Source organism: Dipodomys ordii, unplaced genomic scaffold (assembly GCF_000151885.1).
Source record: "Dipodomys ordii isolate 6190 unplaced genomic scaffold, Dord_2.0 Scaffold89, whole genome shotgun sequence".
In the NCBI taxonomy this organism is placed as follows: domain Eukaryota; kingdom Metazoa; phylum Chordata; class Mammalia; order Rodentia; family Heteromyidae; genus Dipodomys; species Dipodomys ordii.
The window spans coordinates 1298811-1325830 of NW_012267305.1; the positions used below are offsets into that span (position 1 = coordinate 1298811).

Genomic DNA, 27020 nt, shown 5'->3' on the forward strand with positions numbered 1-27020 from the left:
TTCATTCTTCTGGATGCAACCTTAGAGGGACATAGCTCTTTGTGTCCCATTTTATTACTTCCACCAGTGTATAGGAGAATTTCTGCTTCCTATGTTTAATCTAATGATGGTTCACAGCATTGAATTTTCTGTTTCTCCAATTTAATCTTCCTTGGTTATTCCAGAAATTCATTTTAATCTTTGGATTGCCAGTCCCTGCTATATGCAGTGTTTTTATGAATGGCTTCATTAGCCTGTTCCTTTACTGATGCTTTCCAGCATCTCCAAGAGATGTGTGTGTGTGTGTGTGTGTGTGTGTGTGTGTGTGTGTGTGTGTGTGTGTGAATGAAAGGTCAGCACCTAAGTTTAGTTATCTGAGTAGTCACCAGGGTGGTAGAATATCTTCACATTCTCAGTAAGAAATAGCCAACAGTTCCCATCTTCTTCCTCTTCTCTTTACCTTGTCTTTAATGCAGTAAATAAAAACATTGATTCCAGGGCTGGGAAGATGGCTCAGTGGTACAGCGCTTGCCTTGCATGCCTGAGGCCCTGGGTTCGATTCCTCAGCACCACATAAGCAAAAAGAAAAAAGCCGGAAGTGGCACTGTGGCCCAAGTGGTAGAGTGCTAGCCTTGAGCTCAAGGGCTGAGGGACAGCGCCCAGGCCCAGAGTTCAGGCTCCATGACTGGTCCCCCCCCAAAAAAAAATTGATTCCTATTTCCACCAAGCCTTGTGACCACAGAATATTAACCTTTTAGTGTAAGCCTTGCTGCGTGTCCAGCAGTGATTTCTGACAAAGGAAATGTGACTGGGGACATTTTACATGGTTTCAAAACTCAAAATTTTCTTCTGCATGAGGCCTACAGTGGGAGTTAAGGGGTAGCTCCTAGTCAGTACACCAGAGGACTACCCCTGGCTTGTTGCCTTTTCCAGCAGTGTGTACACTAGCCTGGTACACAGGAAAATGGTAGTATTTTTTCCCTCTTGGAGCAATCCAGCACACCTCCCCTCCCCCACCAAAGTGGGTTAGGGATTGTTAGGCTGACCCACTTCCAGGAAGCAATTTCATCTACTAGAAGGTTTGACATACCTTTGCACCTACCACTAAAAGTGTGGCTCCAAACCCTGCACTCTCATTCACCCACCTGTCATTGGCTGTCTGTGAGTCTATCAAGGATGTGTTGGAGAACTACATTGGAAAGGGCCATTGCAGCCTGGGAAGGAAGCCAGGCTGTAGGCTCGTCAACTTTAAACATCTTTTTCAGCAGAACTTATCATAGCTGGGAGAAGCCTGGGGTGGGGGTGGGCAGAGTAGGGAAGAAACCTAATTATGCAAATTTTGATCTTAAAGGTTTATTCGTATGTTTCCTGGCAGGCTGTTCTTTAATCTCAAGAGCAAGATTGCTCAGAATTACCATATATTCTCGTTAATTGCATTAAAATTATAGCAAAGGTTGTTTTTGCTATAATCAAGAGTGATTTTGATTAATACTTAGGAAATCAAATGCCTCACCAGCAGTGGGAATGTGAACAACCTTCTCAGTCAGCCTTTCTTTTCCGTCCCTCCCCTTCCTCCAAAAAGGCCAAAGATCCAAAGAGACAAACATATTTGAAAGGATTTTTAAAAATCGATTTGCTTATGCGGATAGTCATTTTGCAAGAACACTTTTCAAAGAGGGAGTCTGATTATTTCCCTCTCTCCTGAGTGGAAGGGATGGAGAACATCTTTCCCATGGAGGGAAGAGAGAGGGCCTGACTGGAGGTCTAGGCTGCAGACAGTGGCAGGACTCTATGCCATCTCCTCACAGGTTGGTCATTGACTTGCAGACATTCAGGGAGTTATGAATGGCTCTGTAGAATACACTAGAAAGATCCAGAAGAAACCAGCTGGAGAATACACATAAAAAAGACATTAGAATGGCATATGGTTATGAGATAAAAATGAACTGGAAAGGAGCTAGAATGAGGTGTGTGTACCATGCTGAGGCATGTTACGGTGGTTGCAGCGGGCATTAGAGGAATGATATTAAGTTGTGCTGACCGCTCTCTGATGTGGGGGATGTGGGTGGCAAGGGAAAGCATGTGTCTTGCATAGTAGCCAAGTGTCTATGATTCTTACATATCTCCCTGTGCACTGTGCCAAGTGGGTACAGAAAAGTACAATTATAGAGTGCTACTCAAGAGATTCTAGGCTGGACATAGAACCCACACTTTCTTCCCACCGATGAGAGAGGCCAAGTCCACACAGAGAAGTGTTTCACATGTACTATCCAGCCATCCGGGTTCTTCAGGACAAGTTCATTCCAGAACTGCTAAATGGACTATTGTAGACAGTCTCACTCATTTGCCCATGGGAGAACCTATGGAAGAGCATCCATAGCTTGGGCTTAAAGCAGTGAAGTCTTCATAAGAAGCCACCTACATCTCTGAGCTTGAGCCTTCTTAAAGCCCAGAATGGGTTGGCAAGACATAAGATGCCCAGGGAACTCTACCTAGCATATATATATGCTATATATGAATATATATATGAATATATACATACATATATGTATACATACATACCTATATTATACATACATACCTATATGTATACATACATATTTATGTATACATATATACACATATATGTATAATGTATATATATATGTATACATATATACACATATATATGTATAAATATATATGTACACACACACACACACACACACTGGAATAGGGAGTCAAGCTCAGGGCCTTGTACATGCTAGCCCTGGCCCTTTAAAAATAATTTAGCCAGGTGCTGGGGACTCACGCCTGTAATCCTAGCTACTGAGGATTATGGTTTCAAAGCAGCCCAGGTAGGAAAGTCTGTAAGACTCTTACCTCCAGTAAACCAACCACTCAGAGAAAGCTGGAAGTGGTGCTATGGCTGAAGTGGTAGAATACTATCTTTGAGCAAAAGAAGCTCAGGGACAGTGCCCAGGGCCTTAGTTCAAGCCCCATGACCAGCAAAAATAAAAATTTTACAGGAAGAGGAGCTTTGGCTCAAGTAGTTGTGCACTAGCTTTGAACATAAAAGATCAGGGACAGCACTGAGGCCTGAATTTAAGCTCCAGGACCAGGATAAAACAGTAAAAATAGGGCTGGGAAGGTGGCTCAATGTTAGAGTGCTTGCCTTGCATGTATGAGGCCCTGGGTTCGATTCCTCAGGACTACATAAGCAGAAAAAGTGGAAGTGGTGCTGTGGCTCAAGTGGTAGAGTGCTAGCCTTGAGCTGAAGAGCTGAGCGGCAGCGCCCAGGCCCAGAGTTCAGGCCCCACAACAGACAAAAAAAAGTCAGAAATTTTACATATACAGAAAACTTGTGAAAATACTGAAGTTCTTACATACCCCTCAGTTTTCCCTGCTACTGACATCTCACATCACTTGAGTATACTTGTCACTATCCATGAACCATTACTGATACCTTGTTATTCAAATTTCCTTAGTTTTTTCTTTAATGTCCTTTTTCTCATCCAGGATCTCATGTTGTTTCTGTGCATTTTTCTAAGAAGCAATGAGTTGAAGGGTTAAGAACTGTAACATTGGAGTTTGTCAGATCTCTGAGTTTTCTTTTCTTTTCTTTTTTTTTTTTTTGGTCCGGTCGTGGGGCCTGAACTCTGGGCCTGGGCGCTATCCCTCAGCTCTTCAGCTCAAAGCTAGCGCTCTACCACTTGAGCCACAGCGCCACTTCTGGCTTTTTTTCTTTTTTCTTATGTGGTGCTGAGGAATCGAACCCAGGGTCTCATGCATACAAGGCAAGCGCTCTACCACTGAGCCACCTTCCCAGCCCGGTCTCTCAGTTTTCTATAGCTTAAGCAGATGAAGGTTCCCTAAATTTGGTTTTATTTATTTATTTTCTTTTCATATGCAAGTCGAGTCACACTATATTGCCCAGACTAGCCTCAAAGTGTTGACTTCAAGTGATACTTCTTCAGCCTCCTGAGTAGGAGAGTCTGTGGGCATGCAACTCTACACCCAGCTTCTTTTTTTCAGAGCTAAGGACCAAACTTAGGTAGTTGCACTTAGCAATTAAGCGCTCTTCCACTGAGGTAAATCCCCAGCCCTACCACAGCTGCTGCTGCTCTTCCTCCTCCTTCTCTTTCTCCTCCTCCTCCTCCTTTTTTCTTCTTCTTTTTCTGTCAGTCATGGGACTTGAACTCAGGCCTGGGTGCTGACCCTGAGAATTTTTGCTCAAGACTAGTGTTATATTACTTTGAGCCACAACAGTATTTCTGATTTTCTGGTGGTTCATCAGAGGTAAGAATCTCATGGATTTTCTTACCAGGGCTGGCTTTGAACCACAGTCCACAGATCTCAGACTCCTGAGTAGACACCAGCATCTAACATCGCAAATTTCATCTCTTCTGATGTGATTGTATCTGATAAGATTTCAAGGTACCTCAGTCATTCTGTTTCCAAGTCAATCCGTGGAAAGGTGTGTTCCTGAGGGTCTCCTGGGCACAGCCACAGTGTGGGGGAGGCCTTATCTGCTCGGTGGTGTTTCTCTCTGAAATCCCTGCAGAATGGAATTTATCTTCTCTCTCATTGTTTTATTAGTTGCTATTCCCGTTCATTCTCCACCTCCACTTTCCCTAGCAACCATTCTTATGTTCTCCTTTTATTTCCTGTGAAAAATGTACTTTATCATTTGTAAGTGGACAATTCCATTATATTAAGGGCATTCCTATTGTGGTGAAGTACTTGTTCTTGATACATATCACTAAACCTGCACATACCTTGAGGAAATATACAGAGCATATGTAACTTCTACGTATGGTATCATGCCCTTTCTTTTCTTGCTGTGTGATTGAGGACCATGAAAAAACAGTTACATCTGCTTTGCTTCCAACTGCCGTAAGGTATGAATATGTGTTTGTAAGCTCAACGTTTGGCCCTTACTACTCTGCCAGTCACAGCAAGCACCCAGGTCACTGCCAGATCTCTACCCCACTTCCAAACAGCAGTGAGTGCTATGGATTGGACCTTAAATGTCCCCTAAAAGTTTATGGATTGCAGGCTTCCTTTCCAGCTGATGGCACTGTTAGGAGGTAGGAACTCTATGCAGTAAGGGCCTGGTGAGTGGAAATAAGTCACTAGTGGTATGCCTTTGAAGGGGATCATTTGTCCTTGACCCAGACTTACTCTGTCTGTTGCTTGGCCATCATAAGGTAAGCCACTTTCTTTGTCATACCCGTCTGCCTCACCACAAGCCCTCAACAATGAGGCAAATGGACCATGGACTCAAATCTTTAAAACCATGAGCTCAAATAAATTCTCCCTTCTTGCAATTATTCAGGCTCGATATTTGTCACAGTGATCAAAAGCTGACTGACACAGCGACCATCCTTCTGTGGGCCTAGGAGTGGGCTGTCCTGTCCTGGGGGGCACATATGAATCCCCACGGGTGTTGCCAGGTGGTTTCTAAAACGTCTATCTTTCTTCTCATACCCACCAGCAAACCTCAGGGTTTTTCAGGTTCTCAGGTCATTCCAAACTTTACTTCGATCCACCTTTCTGATATTTTCCCTCACAGTTGGTAGGTAAGGGAATCTACTGGCACTGAGCAGCCATGATAAGCATTGCACGTCCGTGGTGCCATTCATACTGCTTTATGTACACATGAATGCCTTGTCATCTCCCAGCCCTAGTTATTCTGCTCAAATGAAGAAGCCAATTACCTCTGTTCCTCTCCTTCCCAAGCTGAGTTTTTCATATTCTGAAAGTTCTTGTAATCTCACAGCTTCCAAGAAGCCTTACTGGATTAAGCCTGGCTACTTCTTACTCTTGATCATGCCTGACCATTTCAGGTAATACATGATTACCTGCTTTCCCATGGCTGTGTTATAAAGTACAGTCAGTGTACCACATTACCAGCATACCATATATGGCAACATTTACTAAGTGATGGCCTATATGTACAAGAGTGTATAGAACAGCCTAGATTTAGAGTAGGCTATACACCTAGGTTTGTGTAAATACATCCAATGAAGTTTATAAGGTGACTTAGTTACCTAGTAACAGGTATCCCAGAACCATTTCCTATTGGTTAACAACACATGATTGTTCCACAAAGTGGGTGACTTAAAATGACAAAAACTGATTTTTCTCTGTGGTGTGGAGACTGGAAATCTCCAGACTTCAAGCTGTCAGCAGGGCCACACTCTTTAGAAGCCTCTAGGTAGAATCTTTCCCACCTCCCTCTAGCTTGTGGTAGTGACTATCATCATTGTCAATTCTTGGCCGTTTTTCTGGGCTTGCATTTCCACATGGAGTCTCTCCCTGAATCTCTGCAGATTTCTCTCTCTCTTTTTTGTAAGACACTACTTATCATAGCAGAGCTCAACTTAATCCACAAGGATCTTCTTCACAGGAATAGAAGCATGCTAGAATCAACAAGCACCATGGATAACCCATTAATGAGACAATGCTGCATGATTCAAGATAGGTGACCACTGAGTTCTCTCAGTTTCACTTGCTGCCTTTCATTGCTTTGTGCTTGGCCTTCTCATCTGAAAACAGGAATGTGATCTGCCTACCTTTCTGTGAGTATTGCAGTATTTTGCAAGTACTAACTTGTGAATACAGTTTACCCCTCCTGGAAGACCCTGCCTGTGTTTGGGTTAGAGGTGATCAAAAGATATTTTTCTTAGTAAATATAAGACTCTGGTTGTCGGACTTGCCATCATTTGTCACCTCACCTCACACAAATGCTCTGCAAGTACAATAATTGGAAGACGCTGTGCAAATGACAGAACCATGGTACAATGTTCTCAAATGCCAACAATGTAGCAAAGGCCTAATAATATACTAGGTGTGAATTATGGACCATAATTAAGCCCTTTGTCAGTCATATTGCCCAATTAGAATATACATAATTGTAAGTAGGACTCCATTTTTTAAAAAAAGGAATAATTGCTTGTTGAAAGTGTGGCATTAAAGAGTTAGCAGAATAGAACCTGGGAAGATTTCTAAATGAACACTACAAGGCTCCTCAGAACAAAGGTGGCCATTTGGTTTCTTTCACACAGATATCAGAGGTTCTGTCAACTTCTCCAGGGCAAGGTGTGTGGTACTCTTGCCATTCTCCAAGCCTGGCCTGGTCTCTTCCTGCTTCTCTAACTACTTTATGTAACTTACACAACACAAATATATTGCTTTATATTCGGGGTACTGAAAGGCTGACAAGGATCTCATTGGTCTAAAGTCAAGGTGTCGAGGTTGTGTTCCTTTTGGAAGCTCTAGATGGGAACGTGTTTCCTGGCCTTTTCTAGTCTTTAGAGAGTGCCTGTAATCATTAGCTCATGCCTCCTTCCTCTTAATACAACAACTGTGACACTCCTTCATCCCCCTGTCATTATAAGGACCCTTGGTGTTACCTTGGCTTTACCCAGATCTTCAAGGTCCATTTCGTCATCTCAGGGCCTTTAGCTTAATCACGTGTGTGTGTGTGTGTGTGTGTGTGTGTGTGTGTGTGTGTGTACATGTATCTATCTATCTGTCAGTTCTGGGGCTTGAACTCAGTGCCTGAGAGCTGTCCCTGAGCTTCTGTGCCTCCGGGCTCATACCATTTGAGCCACAGCACTGCCTCTGGACTTTTCTGAGTAGTTTATTGGAGATAAGAGTATCAAGTACATTCCTGCCCAGCCTGGTTTCAAACCACGATCCTCAGATCTCAGCCTACTGAGTAGCTAGGATTTCAGGCATGAGCCACCAGTGCCTGGCTTAGTTTAAGCACATTGTATGGCCATTTTACCACATCGGGTAAGAAATTCATAGGTCCTGGAACTTGGAATAGGAGCATCCTGGAGAACTGAGTATTAGAGTACTCCCCTTGTATTATGCTGTATTGCTTTTTACAGATAATTTTAAACATAATAAATTCCTAGAAAATAGACATCATCTCTGGACAACTACTATTGGCATTTTGGTATGTATTATTCTAGATTTTATGAGTAAAAGGAAGGAGGAGCTTCAAATACATCAGCAAGATGGAGGAAGGTGATGCAGACCCTTAGAGATCATTGTAAAGATTTAGGTACCTTTTTCATTCCTAGAGGTGTATGTGTTTTGTTCGTGTTTTAAATGGCTTTATTTAGGCATCATGAAGATATAATGAACTGTCCACACTGCAAAGTGACACATGTATTACTCCAGTCAAGTCACAAACATCTCCATCTGTCCCAAGGCCTCCTCATAGCCTAGCAAATCTCTTTCTCCATGTGGCCCTGTGATGAGATAACCACTGCTCTGTTTTTTCTCCCTATACCCATTTCTTTCTTTGTTGTTGCTTTGTTTGTGACAGTCCTGGGGCTTTGACTCAGGGCCTGGGCACTGTCCCTGAGCTTTTTTGCTCAAGGCTGGTGTACTACCACTTGAGCCACAGCTCCACTTCCAGCTTTTTGGTGGTTAATTGGAGGTAAAAGTTTCAAGGACTTTCCTGCCTGGGCTGGCTTCAAACTATGATCTTCAGATCTCTGCCTCCTGAGTTGCTAGGATTATATACATGTGCCTGGCTTTTGTAAATATTTTCTAAAGTTTAGAGAAAAGATTACATAGTACACCACATACATTGTTTTTAGCCTGACTTCTGCTCTTTGGCATAGTTCTCAGATTCATTGATGTTTTATATATATATGTATACACATATCATTCTTTCTTTTCCCCTGTGACACAAGGTTTTAATGTTACTAAAGATGCTGGTTAGGTGACTTCACTGGACAAACGTGCTGAGTATGCAGTGGGCCTATGTCATAGCAGGCCTGCTTCAGATGGCCTGGCCTTGGGCCTGCTGGTGCTTCGTTTGTGCATAGAAGTTAGGATGTGGCTTGCCCAGAGCCTCCACAGGACAGGAAGCAGGAGGAGGGATTGGCAAGAAGGTGGGTCATGGTTGTGGGGATGTAACTTTTGAGCTCATCAGTCTTTTTCTAGAAGTTGGGTTTTGTCCCTCCTTTTCTGTACATTGTGTTGGAGCATCTGTGAGGCACATGCTTCTCAGGGAATTCTGTGAGCTTGCAACTGCAGAGCCAAGGCCTGGGTAGCCTTGAACAGAGCACACTGGGCTGATTCAGCTCAGGGAGGCCTGTGGTACTGCTTGCATTGTGTGATAGCATTTCATGGTCCTGATCACGTATCATGAAAGACATCCCACCTCCAAGATTGGCTCAAACAATTGCGTAACCTCAAGGAGGCTCCTTCTGGCTGTTTCTACCCTTGCAGAGAGAGAGATATCCACTGAAAAATGGCTGGCCTTGATCTCTGAAGGCCCGTGAAGTTCCAACGAGAGGAAGATTGTCACCACTTCCATGCTATGCTTTCTTTACCCATGCTTCCTCACTGAGCACCACCACAGCTCTGGGTGGCACGCACTGTTTTATCATTCACGTGTTGTCAGTAAGGACACCGAGGTGCTGGGTAGTGAAGTTGAGGGCTTTCTTTTGGGGTGATGGAAAGTGATATATGTGATAATTACAGAGCAGTACACTGGAGTGCTACTAAAACTCATGGGATTTCATGCTCTAAAGGAAGACATGTTTTTAAAAAGGAGTCTGAAATGGTCTAGAGAGATTTGGTAAAAGGCAGGCAGGCATGATTCGCTAAGGTGGGGGAAGAGTTCAGTGAGGTATAGTGTCCAAATGAATTCCAGAAATTTGGGGTGTGATGGGGGACTGAGCCACTGTCCTCCCGAGTCTGGCTGGTGGCCACAGCTCCCCAAATGGGATCCTACAAAGACCTCTACACAACAGAGGGATCTTTGAAAAAATGTCAGTAGGATTTTCCAAATGTGCCACATTGACTGGCTGGACACAGTTGACCCCTTTGGATGAAAGTTCAGCTCACTAACTCTTCCCTTTGCTTCTCTACTGAAAGCAGCTTCTCAGTACCCAAGCAGATGCATGGAGGGGAGCTTGGTATGCAAGCAGGAGCAAGCAGCTGAAATGGTTGAAACAGGAAACTAGCTGGTGGTTATTGATTGTTGTGGTTGGCACAAGAATGCTTCCCCTCTGAGCTAGAAAGTCCACAGCCTAATCTCTGGGCCCTGTGAATATGTTCCCTCGTGGAGCAAAAAAGGGCTTTAAGATGTGATTAAGCTATGGATCCTGATATGAGAAGATTAGCCTGGATTATTGGGGGGAGGAGGGGGAAAGGTGGGAGGGCCCAGTGTCATCACAACAGACTCAGTAAGTCAAACAGGGAGGCAAAGAGGTCCCTGTAAGGATACATGATGACAGAAGCCAAGGGGTACAGGCACCCTGCAGAATTAGGAGAGGATAGGGAGACAAGACTCTTCCCTTATAGCTTTCTGAAGGACTGTAGATGGCCTGGGACATGATTCCTGACTTCCAGGCCTCTAAGAGCATAATGGATGCAGTTTTGTTTGTTCTCATGTTAGTGTTTGCAGTGTCTTGATTGCACTAGTTGCGAAATACAAAATGTGAGACCCATCCCCAGGCCTGGGTGTCCTGTGCAAGTGAGGCATGCGCATCCTGTAGTTGCTGCTGAGGCTGAGCTGATCTTCATGGTGGTCACTTGCTGCTGAAACTGCCTTGGTCCCTGTCTGAAGGGACACATTTGGGTAGAGAATGGGATTAGAATTTAGATAGTTGGGCTGTGCTTTTTTTAAATACGCATTTTATTGTAAAAAAATACTATACAGAGGGGTTACAGTTACATGAACAAGGTCATAAAGGCACACAGACTTTCTCTGGGGCTTTCCATCTCCAGACTGATTGCATGTGTTCAACAATCTAGACGTGTTGTATACCAAAAAATATCTATCTGCAGTACCCCCTCCGTCCCTGGGTTTGGGTGCACACCTAAATACAGAGTGGTAAAAAGAGGAAAGGTGATATGAACAATTGGGATTTGATTTTTCCACAATATTAAATAGCATATTTGGAGAACTGTCTAATTTAGAGAGTTAGCTGGCCAAATCACTGTGACATAGGCCTGGTTATATTCTTTGAACTTTCCATATAGCCCAAATCATCTATCTCCAATTTTTCAAACGTAAGGGCCCCATGGGGTCTTGCGCCCTCTGAGGACTGTATTGTGGGATGAGCCACACTGAGGGTTGTAAGAAATGCCAAGTTTTCTATCAAAGTAGATTGCTTCTTTTCTGTTAATCTAGTGAGGATTGTTTTTCTGAAGAGCTCCTGCTTTGGTCAGGTAGCTTGTTAATTACATCTTAGTTATATCCTTTCCTGCTGCACTTTAATTAAGACATCCTAGTTACATCCTGTTAATTAAGCCACATCCTTTTGCAGATTGTGACCTGAGCTCAGCCAATCCAAGCAGAGGGGTGGGGCCCCTGTTGGATTAGGGGTAAAAAGTGAGCAGCCTGCCTCCTCTGTGGGCTTGCTTGCTAGAATTTGGCTGATGGTACACCCTTCTGAAGAAGTAAACTTTGCTCTGTACTGAGTTCTTTTCAAGTTGGTGACCTTATTTCTATGTGGCACCCCAACATCTGAAGGTATATCTAACAAAGCCTTCATGATAAGCCAGCTCCCAGTAGTAGGTTAGCACAGGATGTGTTTATTTCAGGGGGCTCTTTTACTGTCTTTAACCCTGCTCACCAGCTTGCATAGTCAGTGTCTGTGTCAGAGATCTCCACGCTTCATCCTCTAGTAGTATGCAGGTGCTGGATCTGAATGCCATGGTCTGAAGTTATGGTCTACCATTGAATATATATGGGAAGGGATCTGAGCAGGCCACCTACTAACAGTATGATGCATGTAGACAGGTTCATGGAGAAATGTAGCACATGTAAAAGGAGAGAAAGGGTGTTGTGGGGCAACAGTGATTTTTGATTACACCATTCACATGTCACAAGATGGTCATAGAGAACATGCATACTCTTTATTGTGCCAGGCCAATTTGAGGTTTAACACAGAAGTTTCTAAAAAACCTATTTTTTTTCCAATTAATGTACTTCTTGAAAAGCACATGCCTGGGCCCCCACCCAAGATAATTGTGAAAGGGAAGAAAGAGCTTCCTAAATTTACCCATCCCCTGCTGAGAATCTCTACATTGTGCAATGGACATGAATTTTTGGGATGGTCGATTAGGTGTCATTTCAGGTTGCATCCAAACTTTGTCCTGTGGCGCTTGGCTTTGTTGTCTTTGTGACATTTATTATAAAACCATCAATTCTCGTACTTTGAATTTTTAATCATAATAAAAGCACATAAAATATATCATCTGTTTTTTAGAGGGCTGCTCTGTTTGGCCCAGGCTTGCCTCAAACTTGAAGTACTCCTTCCTTAGGATCCTGAGTGCAAGGATTATAGGTTCATAGGATTATAACCTAATTTATCATCTTCTAGCCCTTTATAAGTGTATACTTACTAATATGGAGTATTATCCACATTATTGTTGAACCAGTCCCTAGAACTCTTTTTGTATGTTGTAAAACTGAAGCCTTGTCCCCATTAAATAGCAACCTCCCACTCTGTCACTCCCAGCCCCCAATCTCTCCAAATTTGAAGTCCAGAGACCTCATATAAATGCAATCATGGAGTATCTGTCTTTTTGTGACTGGCTTATTTTACTTGACACTCTATCCTCAAGGTTCGTCTGTGTTGGAATCACTTGGTATTATTTTCATTTATTTCATTCTTGGACTTGGACACACAGTTGTATACATGGTAAAGAGGCACTCTATTACTGAGCTACACCCTCAGCCACCATTCTATTTTGTTTCTTATTCTTATCTGCATATTCTAAGATTTACACAATGGACAGGCATTCCTTGAAAACATTCAGAACTGTAGCACTAAACATGTAGCCTTACAGGTGATAGTTAGGCCTATGGAATTTATATTCATTATAGTAGAATGTACTTGAGACTTGGAAGGGAAGGCAGTGTACTAGGATGTTGTTTAAACCAGAAAATGGTGTCCCACTTCTTCCTGCATGGAGAGTGGGTTAGGACTCACTGCTCCAGAAGGCTCAGGAATGAGTTTCATGGTAGCTCCAGGAAAGGTACTTGCTGCCTGCCCTGGATGCAGAGAAGCAGATGAGCTTCAGGCTTATGGTGGAAGTGAAATGGACAGTTCTTAGGGATAGGATGGCTGTGGAGTGGCGGGAGAGGTCCACGAGGACTTCCAGGTTTGGATAGCTGGGTGGGTGGCGGTGTCATTCAGTGAAACACATGGCAAGTCAGGTGAGAGAGGGAAATGCAGGCAGATGGCTTTGAGACAGGGGTGGGGGGATTCCAAGGGGAGCCAATGTAGACATTTTACATTTGTTTGTGAAGAAAAGGGAGAGAAAGCAGCAGTGTTGATATGGGGATATATAGTCAAAAGAAGGTTTTCTAATTTAAAATTGCTAGCAATTTGAGCATGTTTAACAATAGATACAAAGTTGTTTTTCAGATTGCTCTATAGATTCAATGCCATCTCTATTAAAATCTCAGCTGCCCTTTTTTTCTTAGTTTTGGTGGAAATGCACAAGCTGATCCTAAACTTCATATGGAAATTTAAGGGATTGAAAATAGCTAAACAGACTTGAGAAATCAACAACTGGACTTCCACTTCCCAACTTTGTACAGCATAAACAATGATCAGAAAAGAGCTGGGAGAAAGGTTTGGACTATGTATAGGGCAGGCAAATGCCAATTCAGGACGTGTTTCCTGGGACAATCTGTGATAATCTTCTGAGCAGCAGGCTCTGCTGAATGGGGTCTCTAGAGAAAGGTGTGGTTTGGGGACATACAGAAGCCATTATTGGATCCTTCCTTTCTTTGTTGTACCTGGACAGGTGGCAAGGCTGAAATCTTGATGAGGTTGAAACATACATTGAAATTCTCTAAGCTAGAATTCTCTAGCTAGGAGAAAGCTCTAGCTACTGTGGTGAGGTGTTTGCTTTGCATTTGAATTTGCTTGAGTTAATTCAGGATCTTTTGGGCTTGCAGTCTTAAAATGATTATCTTTTTGTCACCCAGTTTGCAACAGAACCTGAAAAACATTAACCTCTTCATGGATTATCTTCATCTCTGAAATGAGTGGATTTGATGGTGATTTCTGAGGTTCTGGTCCCACCTGCATTGAGCTGACATAACTTCTCACTTCCCCTAAGAAATTGCACCCACTGACGCTTAAGGCACCTGTGGGAGAAGGAAATACCACCCACATATTTTGGTACTTGAGAGAATGGACTTAAAGCATTTGTTGATGGCCCTGTTGATAACACGGAGGTACTCAGGCCTTTATTTCCCATATTTATGCCTTAACAATAGAATCTAAAGGTTTACCAAGCACTGAGTGAGTTTAGATCAGAATGTGGCTTTGTTCTCTTTCTACCTGCTAATCAACATTTAAATAAGACTCTACTATAAGATGTTGACTAATTTATATCTGAGGACCTTCTACTTACCAGTTGATTTAGTGGATGCTATTTAATAACAAATAGTGAAGATGAAGGATGGCTAATGTCTAAGAGAGTCCTATGTGTCAGACATTGTGACAAACACTTTATATAGAATGACTAATCTGTGCTCATACCAAGCCACAGAAGGAAGCTTAATTACCAACTGCATTTTACAGATGAAGAAACTGAGGCCTTGAGCCATCAGATCTTTTGCCTATGGCAGCCCTGCTGATGAGTGGCAGAGCTGAAATCTATATCTAACCTGTTTGACTCCAAACTAGGACTGCCATCTGTGCCATCCAGGATTGGAGTAGTTTTCCGTGTCACCAGGTCAGCATTGCCCTTAAGAAGATACTCGGTAGCTTGCACTGCAGTCCGAGAACATGAGACCCCCAACCCCTTCTGCTATCTTTGAAAGCTTCATTTGAGGTATGGGAACTGCTTCCAGGAAATTACAAAAAGACACAGGCACCAGGGCTGAGAGTCTTTTTGTAATTTCCTAAGTTTCCCAGAACAAGGCCCACCCTGAACATGCTTCATTTTACCTGCTGCTTCCTGCTCCTCAGTGACCATTTGGAACTGCAGTGTCGATTCTTCTCTTCTAGTGAAGCGCTGCCCTCCCGATCATCATTGCCTTCTCTGGGAGCGCTTTAAATTTATTCATGAAAATAGTTGGAGCTCAGGTGGCAATAGCCAAATCCATTTAGTCATCAGGGGAAGAGGCAGGCCATCTTCACGTTTCCTCTCAATGCTGTGGTGCCTAACTAACCCAGAGGATATTAATTACTCAGCATGCTTTGCAGGGCAGAAATATACATTTATCAAGATAAGTGTGTTGGAGCTGAATGGATGCAAAAATCCAGGAAAATTGGGAACTATCAGAAGTAGTGTTCTTGGCCCATTCCTGCCTTCTGTAGTATAGGTAGGAGAGGGCTACTACTTGCTGGCATTAAGGGAAATATTCTTTTCACCATCAGGACATTTGGAAAATTAACTGCACATGCCACTCTGGTCACAGACTCTACTGGCAATTTTCAGGAATGCTTCCATGGTGTGAGCTTGGTTTTTTGGACTTTCAGCCTAGCATTTCGGTACATGTGACCGGAGATGCTGAGTGACAGAGCACAGCGACACTAGGTGAGGTCTGGATCACATGATGGTGGAATACCCTATTGCCTGGCTCACTTTGGGGTTAATCCAGCTGTGGCCTGCCTTCAACCCCTCCATTACTAGGCTACATCTGTTGGGGCCAATTTTAGTGTTAGTCTTTGAACTCCAGCAGGCAGGAGGCTTGGGCCAAAGTCAGATCAGCAGCCTGGCCTTTGGGTCTCTGAGGTCACATTCTGATTCTAGTTGCTCTTACAGTGTGTTCTCCTTTTATTGGTTGGTTGTCACATTGTTGACCATGTTTGGTTCCTCTTAGATAAGCAGGTTTTTATCCTTGGAGTTGCGTAGATGCGGACTTTTGCTGGTGACAGTCGGAGGAAGTGTGATGTGGTTCTTGTGGACAAAGTCAAGTGTGGCATGGAGATGTATGGAGCCTCCAGGAAAGCAGCTTAATAGAACATCTGAAATGACACGTGTATGCTTTATCTGACTGAGATGTCTCCCGTGTTCATTCTCATTCACATGCTTGGGAAAGGGTACAGATTTTTAAATTTTTGAAAAAGGAAGCATTTTAGTGGAGTATAAAGTCTGTTAAAATTTATACTGGGTTCCTAAAAATTAAACCACAAAACCCCTTAAAATGGCTTCCATATACAAGGCCAAAAAGGTAGAATAAAAACCATACTTAGAGAACAGGACAGTGTCTGGCACAGGCCACTGGAGAGGCACCATCGCCCTGCTTGTGTCCCACTTAACTGCTGCAATCTTTGGCAGCCAGAGCTTCAGCTGCTTCTGCAGTTTATAATCCACCAGCAGGCAGTAGACACGTCCCTCTGCAGAGATGAGTTTGCTCTTGGCACAAAACCCAAATTCACTTCGTCAGTAAGTAATATCATGTACTACATACTGTTAATTCTAGGGGGAGAGCAGATATCTAAATAGTTATTGAAGGTTATTTTATCTTATTTTGCCAGTCCTGGGGCTTGAACTCAGGGCCCAGCTGCTATTTGTCCCTGAGCTTGTTTTGCTCAGGGCTAGTGCTCTGCCACTTAGAACCACACCCCCACTTCTGGTTTGCTTGTGATTAACTGAAGATAAGAGTCTCAGGGATTTTACTGCCTGGGTTGGCTTTGAACCATGATCCTCAGGTTTCAGCCTCCTGAGTAGCTAGGATTACAGGCATGAGCCACCAGCACCTGGCTAATTAATTTTATTGTAAACAGCTCCATGTGGCTACTTTGTCAGAAAGGGAAATTATGTTCAGAACTCTTACCTGGAATAGGACACTTTCAGGTTGAAATAAATGGAATGGCCAGGGACTGCACTGGAGGGAGTACTTAATTTACCAAATCCAAATGATTTGATAAAAGGGTCCACAGGACAGCTTCTCAGGATAAGGCATTTCCATCAAACCTTTTGCAGCTTGATGTCTCTGAGCCAACTCATGATGGAATTTTCTAACAAGGGCTCACTGTGTCTTGTTCTACAGCCTTCATCAAAATGTGATCTTGGCTTCCCACACCAGCCATGGTGGGTCAGGTTGCAATAGGAGGTCAACTTGTGTTGCCTGCAAAGAGGACAAAATCTGCTAGAGGGCGGTCCCTGACCACTGGGTGTTTGTGGGTAGAACTAGCACTCTTCTTACTCAGTAAATCTCAACAACACACACAAGTCCTCTGGTTAACATTTCTAAAGTTCTTCTATATCTAAGAAGATATTCTAGACAGGTCATTATGTGTTTTGTCCCATGAAAAAAAATTGTTTGGCACCCTCTGTGGTGGACTAAGATAACTTTTTTTTTAATATATATTTTTAATTGTAAAGATACTGTACAGAGGGGTTACAGTTACATGGAATAAGATAACTTTGATGTCCAATATTTGAATACTGTTCCTCTCCGCCCCTCCCAACATAAATTGAGGGTAGTGAAGTAGGCCAGTTTACCTGAAGGGAGCCTATGGGATAACTTGTGTCTGAAGCTGAGCTGTTCAGTTTGAGCTTGCTGAGAGGGAAGAGATGTAGAACACAAATCTAGTCTATACCATTTGAAATATGGTATTTATGAGGAATTTTGTTCCTGTTTTGAGTTTAGTAGGTGTGCTTAGGACAGGCTTTTGTTATGGCATTTTTATGGTCCTGAAGATCAAACTCAGGGTTTTAGAACTGCCAGGAAAGTGTTCTACCAGTGTACTACAATCCCAGCCCAGGTTATACAATTGGAAGAGGTCTTTACATTTTTTTATTTTTAAGAAAGGGTCTCACCATGTAGCCTACGATGGGCTTGAACTCACATGTATGTCAACTGGCCTTGAACGCATGTTCTTCCTGCCTCAGTTTCCCTCCTGAGTGCTTGGAATATAGGTATCCACCATTCTTAAAGGCATCTTAATAGCTAATGTTCGAGCTTGAAATTGAGTAATTTTATCCATAGATGGTTGGGTCTGTTGAACACAAAGTCAAAACACAAATACAAAGCTCTAATAAATTCTACAAACGTGCGTCACGTTGCTTTTAACTCTTTATCTAATTACCCATAGCAGGACATATCAACAGTTGGGGGATGTCTGAAGCTATAAACATCTTATTACTTTAATTACTTTGCAATATGTTATTTGGGAGGACATACTCTTGTAACTCTTAGGTGAAAAAGTAGGCATAAAATATTGAAGGAAGACTTAATGGGCTGATCAGCTTCTGATTTTGGATTTATACAGAACTTTTCTTTATTTTTTCATGTTTTTTTCTTGTAAAAATACTGTACAGAGGGGTTACAGTTACATGAGTAAGGTAATGAATACATTTCCTATAGAGCATTGTTACCTCCTCTGTTTTTCCCCTACCATGCCTTCCCTCCCCACCATCCCTAATCCTCCCTCTCCCCCTCCTCCACCCCTCCAAGTTATAAAGTTCATTTTCAATTTATTATCTTATACATCTCATTGTTACAATGGGCCAACCTACATCCTCATTTTAGCATTTTGTTATTTCCCTTCCTCTTCCCAGATTAGAAAAATGTACATACAAGATACAGGGCACCGGAATCAAATACAGTGAAAACAGGTTATACCGTGGGGGAAGAACATACAAAATCAAGAAAATAATCACATAGTACATTATAAATACATTAAAAACAATAGCAAGCAAGGACAAAACCACTTGTATCCCTATATTGGGGTTTATTTCACTTAACATCATCTTATATGGTCATATGTACATAGCTCTTGACCTTTTCTGCTTGTCCTAGACATATACTAAGAACTTTTCATTATTATAAGAAAAATATATGTACATGATAGAAAACAAAAAGGCAGACATGGTTGAAATTCATAGAATATGTTCCTTCCTCTCCATCCGTATTCATATGCCTTAGATAACCACTATTGCCAGTTTTCCCATGTAAACCTCTAGAATTTTTATGAAAAATATATATGTGTGTATATGTATATATATATAGAGAGAGAGACAGAGAGAGAGAGACTCAAATGCAAGACAACTTCTCAGTACCTTACTTTATGTGTTACTGTGTCTCAGAGATCACTTCTATGTCATTATACAGGCAAACCCCATTATTCTCTAACATAGCTTCATAGAAGTGATATGGAAGAACCATATTTTATGTAACCATTGCTGTTTGCTGACCATTGTCCTGTTTCCATTTGCTTTTTAGCATTTTCATACGTTTTCATTTGTTTTTGATGACATAAGTAGTGATTCGATGGGCACCCTTGTACATCCTTGTTTTTACCTATTTTCCAATATTTTATTTCTGCTGGCAGGCACTACAAGTAGAATTAGTGAGCAGAAAAATGTTTATATTAATTTTTTTGGGGGGGTCCGGTCATGGGGCCTGAACTCTGGGCCTGGATGCTGTCCCTCAGCTCTTCAGCTCAAGGCTAGCGCTCTACCACTTGAGCCACAGCACCACTTCCGGCTTTTTTCTTTTTGCTTATGTGGTGCTGAAGAATCGAACCCAGGGCCTCATGCATGCAAGGCAAGCAATCTACCACTGAGCCACTTTCCCAGCCCTTATATTAATTTTTTAAGTAGTGAAATAACTACCAAATAATTTTGGGTTTTCCTCAACCATTTTAGAGTATATTGGTTATATGATACCCTAGATGACTCTTCAGTACATTGCAGTGGATTTCCAACAAACATAGATCATACTTGCTAATCGTCACGTTGCCATTCAGATTTCATCAATTGTCCTAATGATGTACAATCATGCCAGAAAAAAAATAGTCACTCATAAAGTGGGCCACACACATGGAGTGGCTGTGGTCAGGATTAAACAACCAGTGGGTGAGCAAAATTAGCTCTTGGGATTAGGAAAATTATGACAACTACATTTCACAGGTGATCTTAGAAGCCATTATTGGAACAGAAAGATCAGTGGCCTCAATGTGTGGATTTATTTCTTGGTCCTCTATTCTATTCTGTTGGTCTACATTGTTTGTTTTTGTGCCAATAGCATACTTTTTATTGCTATTGGTCTGTAGTGTAATTTTAAATCAGGTATTGTGATAACTCTAGCATTACATTTTTTGTCAACATTGCTTTGGTTCTTCAGAGTCTTTGGTACTTTTATGTGAATTTTAGGATTGATTTTTATATTTCTGCGAAGAATATCATTAGCATTGAATATGTAGATCACTTTTGGTAACATGGCCATTTACACAGTAATAATTCTGCTGGCCCATAAACTTATGTTCATGTCCTTGGTTAGGCTTATTCCTAGTTTTTTTTGAAGTTATTGTCAATATAATTATTTTCCTGATTTTTTTCCTCAGCCTGTTCACTGTTAGCATATAGAAAGACTAATGATTTGTGCATTCTATTCTATTCTAAAAGTGTTTATCTGATTTAAGAGTTTGTGGATAGATCCTTTAGGGTATTTTATACTTAAAAGTTCTCACCTTGGGCTGGGAAGGTGCTCAGTGGTAGAGTGCTTGTTTTGCATGCATGAGGCCCTGAGTTTGATTCCTCAGCACCACATAAGCAGAAAAAGTCAGAAATGGCACTGTGGTTCAAGTGGTAGAGCACTAGCTTTGAGCTGAAGAGCTGAGGGACAGTGCGCAGGCCCAGAGTTCAGGAACCACGACTGGCAAGAAAAAAAAAAGTTCTCACCTTAAAATCTTTTATCCATTTTGAATTGATTTTTGTACAGGGAGTTCAGTCTTCTACATGTGGATATTCATCATTATATCATCTGTAAATAGGGATAATTTGACACTTTCCTTTTCTACTTGTATCCCCTTTTTTTCTTTCTCTTGACTTATTGCTCTTACTAACAGTTTATGCACTACATTAAATAAGAGTAGAGAGAATGTAAAATTCCTGAGTTTAGAGGAAATGCTTTAAGATTTTCCCCATTCAGTATAATGTTGATTGTGGGTTTATCATATCTATTATGCTGAGATATAATCATTCTATTCCTAAAGTCCTCAGAGTATAATCGTTAAGTGAGAGTGAATTTTGTCAGAAACTACTACTGCTTCAATCTCATTGCTTGTGAAAGATCTATTTCAGTCCTATTGTGTGGGTTCAATTTTGGTGCACCATATTCATCTAAAAATGTCATCATTTCTTGTAGATTTTATAATTTCTTGAAATATGAATCCAAGATATTGCCTAATTATCCTCTGGATTTCAGTGGCAGCTGTTATAATATGCCCCTTTTCAACTTAAATTTCATTAATTTAGGTCTTTTCTGTTTTTATTTTGGTTAGTTAATCTAAGAAATTTTCAATCTTGATTTCCTTTGCAAAGAGTGAATTATCTGTTTTGATGGTTCTTTGTAGTCTTTTTTTAAAGTCTCCATTTTATTAATTTCTGTCTTGATGTTTCCATATATGGAGACAATTGGTTCTGGCTTTTTAAATTCTCATTTTATGTTTCTTGTTTGTAAACCTTGAGGTACATCATCAGGTTATTTCATTTATTTGATTTATAATGTAGGTTCTCTTAACTGTAAATTTTCCTCTTAGAGTTGCCTTCAGTGTATTCTAAAGGTTCTGATAAGCTGTGTTTACATGTTGATTTTTATTTTAAAAATTAAAAAAATTTTCTTCTCTAATTTCCTTTTTTGACAGTACTGGGGTTTGAACTCTGGATTTTTTTTTGGGGGGGGTCTGGTCGTGGGGCCTGAACTCTGGGCCTGGGCGCTGTTCCTCAGCTCTTCAGCTCAAGGTTAGCGCTCTACCACTTGAGCCACAGCGCACCAGTTCTGGCTTTTTTTGCTCATATGGTACTAAGGAATCGAACCCAGGGCCTCATGCATGCAAGGCAAGGCTGTACCACTGAGCCACCTTCCTAGCCAGTTATCCAGTCTTAAAGAGAAAATCTCACCCAGCTGACAGAAGCATACAGAACCCCCATTAGACAGGATCCAAGATGAAACACTTCTAGACACATAGCAAATCATTAGAATTCAACAGCAAGGAATTGATTTTAAATGCTGAAAAATCAAAGAAGGAGCTGTATTACAATGGAAAGAAAATTAGAATTACTATAGATCTGTCCACACAAACACTCAACACAAGGAATGCCAGGAATGGTATTATCCAAGCCCTGAAGATCAACAACTGCCCATCCAAACGGGTTTACCCAGTGAAGCTATCATTTACATTTGATGGTGAAACTAAAACCTTCTATGACAAAAAAAGGAACTCAGGAAAACTAAACCAGCATTATAAAGAATACTAAAAGAAAGTACACAATATGAAGAAAACAATCAAAATCAAGGAAACACATTAGACAAAATCACTAGAAGACCAATTTAGTAAGCACAGGAAGAGGAAAGAAGAAAAATAAAGGAAACCTAGAAAATGGCAGGAAACATGACACATCTCTCTATAACTCTAAACATTAAGAGATTCAATTTCTTAACCAAAAGAAAAAGAATAGCAGATTGGATCACAAAACGAGATCCATCCATTTGTTGTCTCCAAGAGACCCATCTTACAGTCAAAGACAAACTCCAAGTGAAGAGATAGAAAAAGATCTTCCCTGGGGCTGGGAAGGTGGCTCAGTGGTAGAATGCTTGCCTTGCATGCATGAGGCCCTGGGTTCGATTCCTCAGCACCACATAAGCTGAAAAAAAAAAAAGAAAAAAAAGAAAAAGATCTTCCCTGTAAATGCACCTTGTAAGAAGGCAGGAGTAGCCATATTGATATCTGATAAAATAGACTTTTCATTAAAATCAGTCGAAAAGACAAGGAAGGTCATTACATAGTAATAAAGGGAATAGTCCATAGAGAAGGAATCATGGTGGTCAATATCTCTGCACCAGATAATGGAACATCTAAATACGTTAAACAAATACTTTTAGATTTACAGAACAGAATGGACCTAAACATAATAATAGTGGGAAATTTTAATACCCTGTTCTCTCCCAAGGGCAGGTCAACCAAACAAAAGATAAGCAAAGAAGTCTCTGAACTAAATGACCGAAATGGACTTAACAGACATCTAGGGAGTATTCCACCCAATAATGACCCAATTCACATTCTTCCCAGCAGCCCATGGAACATTCTCCAACACAGATCATTTCATAGTACACATAGAGAACCTTAGCAAATACAAGAAGTCAATATACATTCCTTGAATCCTATCTGACAACAGTGTAATCAAACAAGTTCTCAACAACAAAACATACTGCTGAAATCACTCAAACACATTGGGGCTGAATAACAACTGAGCAGAAATTAAGGAAGAAATTAGAAAGTTCTTACCATTTAATGAAAATGAAAACACTTCACAGTGGAACCTGTGGGACACACAGAAAAAGCAGTGATGAGGGGAAACTTTATAGCTCTAAGCACACACATAAAGAAAACAGAACCCGTTCAAGTAAATAACCTCATGTTGCAATTAAAGCTACTAGAAAACAAGAAAACAAATCAAATCTAAAACTATTAGACAGAAAGAGATAGCAAAGATTACAGCAAAAATCAACAAAATAGAAACAAAAAATTATACATAAAATCACTGAAACAAAGATCTGGATTAAAAAAATTGACAGACCATTTGTGAGATGAATGAAAAAAAGAGGAGAGAAAATTCAAAATCAATAAGGTCAGAGATGCCACAAGAAACATTGCAAAAAACATCCAAGAAATCCAAATGGTCATAAAGGACTACATTTCTTTTTAATTTGTCAGGCATGGGGCTTGAACTCTGGGCCTGGGCGCTGTCCCTCAGCTCTTCTGCTCAAGGTGAGTGCTCTACCACTTGAGCTACAGCACCACTTCTGGTTTTCTGGTGGTTAATTGGAGATGAGAGTCTCACGGACTTTCCTGCCTGGGTTGGCTTTGAACTGTGATCCTCAGATCTCAGCCTCCTGAGTAGCTAAGATTACAGGCATGAGCCACTGGTGCTTGGCTAAGACTACTTTCAAAGCGTATATTCACCAAAGAAGGACAACCTAGCAGAAACAGACAAATTTTTAGAAACATACAAACTGCCTAAACTGACCCAAGAAGATATAAACCAGCTAAACCAACCAATAACACACAACTAGATAGAGGAAATAATTGGAAGCCTTCCAACAAGGAAAAGCCCAGGCCTGGATAGATTCAGCACAGAATCTTATGAGGTTTTTTTTTTTCAGGCAGGAAGAGAAGTTTATTGTTTTACCACACTGCAGCCCCCACCATGCATGGTGGAGAGGCATGGCCGAAAAAGGGTGGGCTGAGGTCTGACCTGGGTTTAAGTACGGAAGGGGAAGAGGATAAGGTGTGGCCAGGTGAGGGAAGGTGTGGCCACACTGGATGCTGATGTGAACTCAGGGCCTGTGACCCTCTTCTGGTTGGATGGTAGGCGTGACGGGGGGGGGGCAGCCCAGGATGTGACTTCAGAAAAGGGGGAGGTAACTGCCTGTAGGTGTGCCAGTTACCTATGTGACACAGGTGCTGGGCGGAGACCTTACACTCCAGCCGTTTAATAATTAAGAAAAGGATATAGATTCTCTCTGGCTACTTCCTGCCAGCAAGGAGCATCCACATTAGAGGTAAAAGGCGGAGATGTGGTCCCTTCCAGGAGAAGGCAGCAGGCAGCCGCTGTTCCTTGAATGAAGTCTTGAAGAAATCTCAGGAGGCAGGGGCTGGGAAACAACAACAACAACAATGGTATTAGAGAGCACACAAACAACACCAACGGCAAGCATGTAAGTTCTTGTGCAGTTAGGTGGTAGACAGGTATGGACATTAGATGGGCAAGCTTCTTATTTCTATGGGCCTCCCAGCTCTAGTTAATTTTGAATGGGCAGGCACAAAGTGGCTGATGTGACATCATCTCTTACTCCTCTCTGTAGTCCCTTGTTTCCCAGACTGGATGAATCCCAGGGGTCTTGGTGCTTGTTGCTGGGATAGCTTGTCCCAGTTGGCATTCACAGGCTTTGAACTCAAGGTCTGGGCACTGTCCCTAAGCTCTACCACTTTGGGTCACAGTGCCATTTCCAGCGTCTGGCTGGTTAAGTAGAGATAAGAGTCCCTTGAGCCATGCTTCAAGCCTGGCTCTTTGCTGGTTAGTTGGGAGATGGAGTCTCAGAGGAATTTTTCTGCCTGGGCTGGCCTTGAACTGCAGTCCTCAGATCCAATGAGTCTTTGCCACAAAACTCCTTTTTATTCCCAATTAAAGCAACAAGGAGACCAACAGAAATAATGAGCAGAGTTTACTGTAACTTGATAAGCATTGACCAACCCATACTCGTCACAGTTAATTTCGGTCAGTCTGGCTAGATACTGCAAGGAGGAAAATCTGCAACAAAACTCAGTGGACATAATGAAAGTTTTAACTTACATTGAGACCAAATTAAATGATCTCCAGTCCAAAGAGAAGGGAGGGAAGCGGGCGGGGGGCGGGGGAAGGGGGAGATTTCTTTCTTCAGATTTTTATAGTTTTCGCTATAAAGATCTTTTAAGTCTTTGGTTAGGTTAATTCCTAGGTATTTTGCCTTTTTTGAGGCTATTGCAAATGGGGTTATTTTCATTATTTCCTTTTCTGATTACACATTGTTGGCATATAGAAAGGCTACTGATTTTTGTGGGTTAATTTTGTATCCTACTACTTTGCCAAAGTGGTAGATCAGCTCTAGGAGTTCATGGGTGATTGAAAGATCAAACCTAGAATGACTAGCCTTTGAGAGGGAATCTAGAAGGGGGTCCCCGGAACCCAGCCTGCATTGAGCTCTTGTGCGCACAAGCCAAAAGGTTGGAGAAAATAAGAGGGAAAGAACAGAGAAGAACCTGAAAGTAAATAGACTTGTGCCCATTATAATTGGAGTGGCAAATCTGTATCTCTGAGAATATTTTGATGAAGCCTCATTGCAATTGTAAGAGGCATTCCAACTGTGTCTTGGTGTGTTTCTGTGGCATTCTTACCTCTTTTTCTGAGTAGTCTCTCAATGTCAGACCGAAACTCTAAAACCATTGTGTGAGAGAGTAGGAGAAACATTAGAACTTGTAGATATAGGCAGGAACTTCTTGAATACAGTCCCAGTGGCACAACAGATAGGAGAGAAACTCGACAAGTGAGAATACATTAAAATAAAAAGTTTCTACACAGTTAAGGACATAGTTACTAAACTAGAAAGGCAGCCAGCAAATTGGGAAAAACTTCACCAGCAAAAGTCCTGATATTCATATATATGTAAAAAAATATATATATATACATACATACATATATTATATATATATATATAGAGAGAGAGAGAGAGAGAGAGAGAGCTCAAGACACTAACCCTTCCTAATCTTGATACACCAGTTACTAAATGGGCAAGGATGCTAAGGAGAGACTTCTCAGAAAAAGAGGTAAGAATGCCACAGAAACACATGAGGAAAAGCTCATCATCCTTGGCTATAAAGGAAATGCAAATCAAAATAATCCTGGGATTCCATGTTACCCCAGTTAGATTGGCCAACATTTTTAATTCAAACAACAACACATGCTGGCTGGGAGGGAAAAGAAGCTCTACTGCACTGTTGGTGGAATGTAAACTGGTACAACCACACCAGAGTTCCTCAAAAAAAACCCAAAACATAGACCTTCCCTAAGACCCAGCCATACCACTCTTGGGCATCTACCCCGAGCATCATGAGCCAGGATATGATAGGGGTACCTGCACATCCATGTTCCTTGCCACACTATTCACAATAGCCAAGATAGGAAACAACCCAGATGCCCCACAATAGATGAGTGGATCCCAAAACTGTGTTACGTACATACAATGGAATTTTACACAGCCATTAGAAAGAATAAAATAATGTTATTTGCAGGGAAATGGATGGAACTAGAACAAATCATGTGAAGAACATAAACCAAGATGAGAGACACAAAACGGCACAGCTTCTCCCTGATATGAGGAAGTTAGATCTAAAACTCACTGGGAGATGACAAATTACACAGGATCCTAGATACTCACATACAGTGAGACCAGTAGAGGATGGTCTTAGGAAAGAATCACAAAGGGGTAATCCCTAAGCACCTCTTCATATGTATATAAAATAACAGGCATCCTGAAATGAATTCCAAAGATATGGAAACAA

The 27020-nt window shown here is 41.6% G+C and overlaps 1 protein-coding gene across 1 annotated transcript in view; it reads left to right on the top strand.

The window, feature by feature from the left end:
• Window positions 1–27020, top strand: part of Cd99l2 (CD99 molecule-like 2) — a 70155-nt gene that overhangs the window by 21550 nt on the left and 21585 nt on the right. The gene's annotated exons all lie outside the window — the stretch shown is intronic.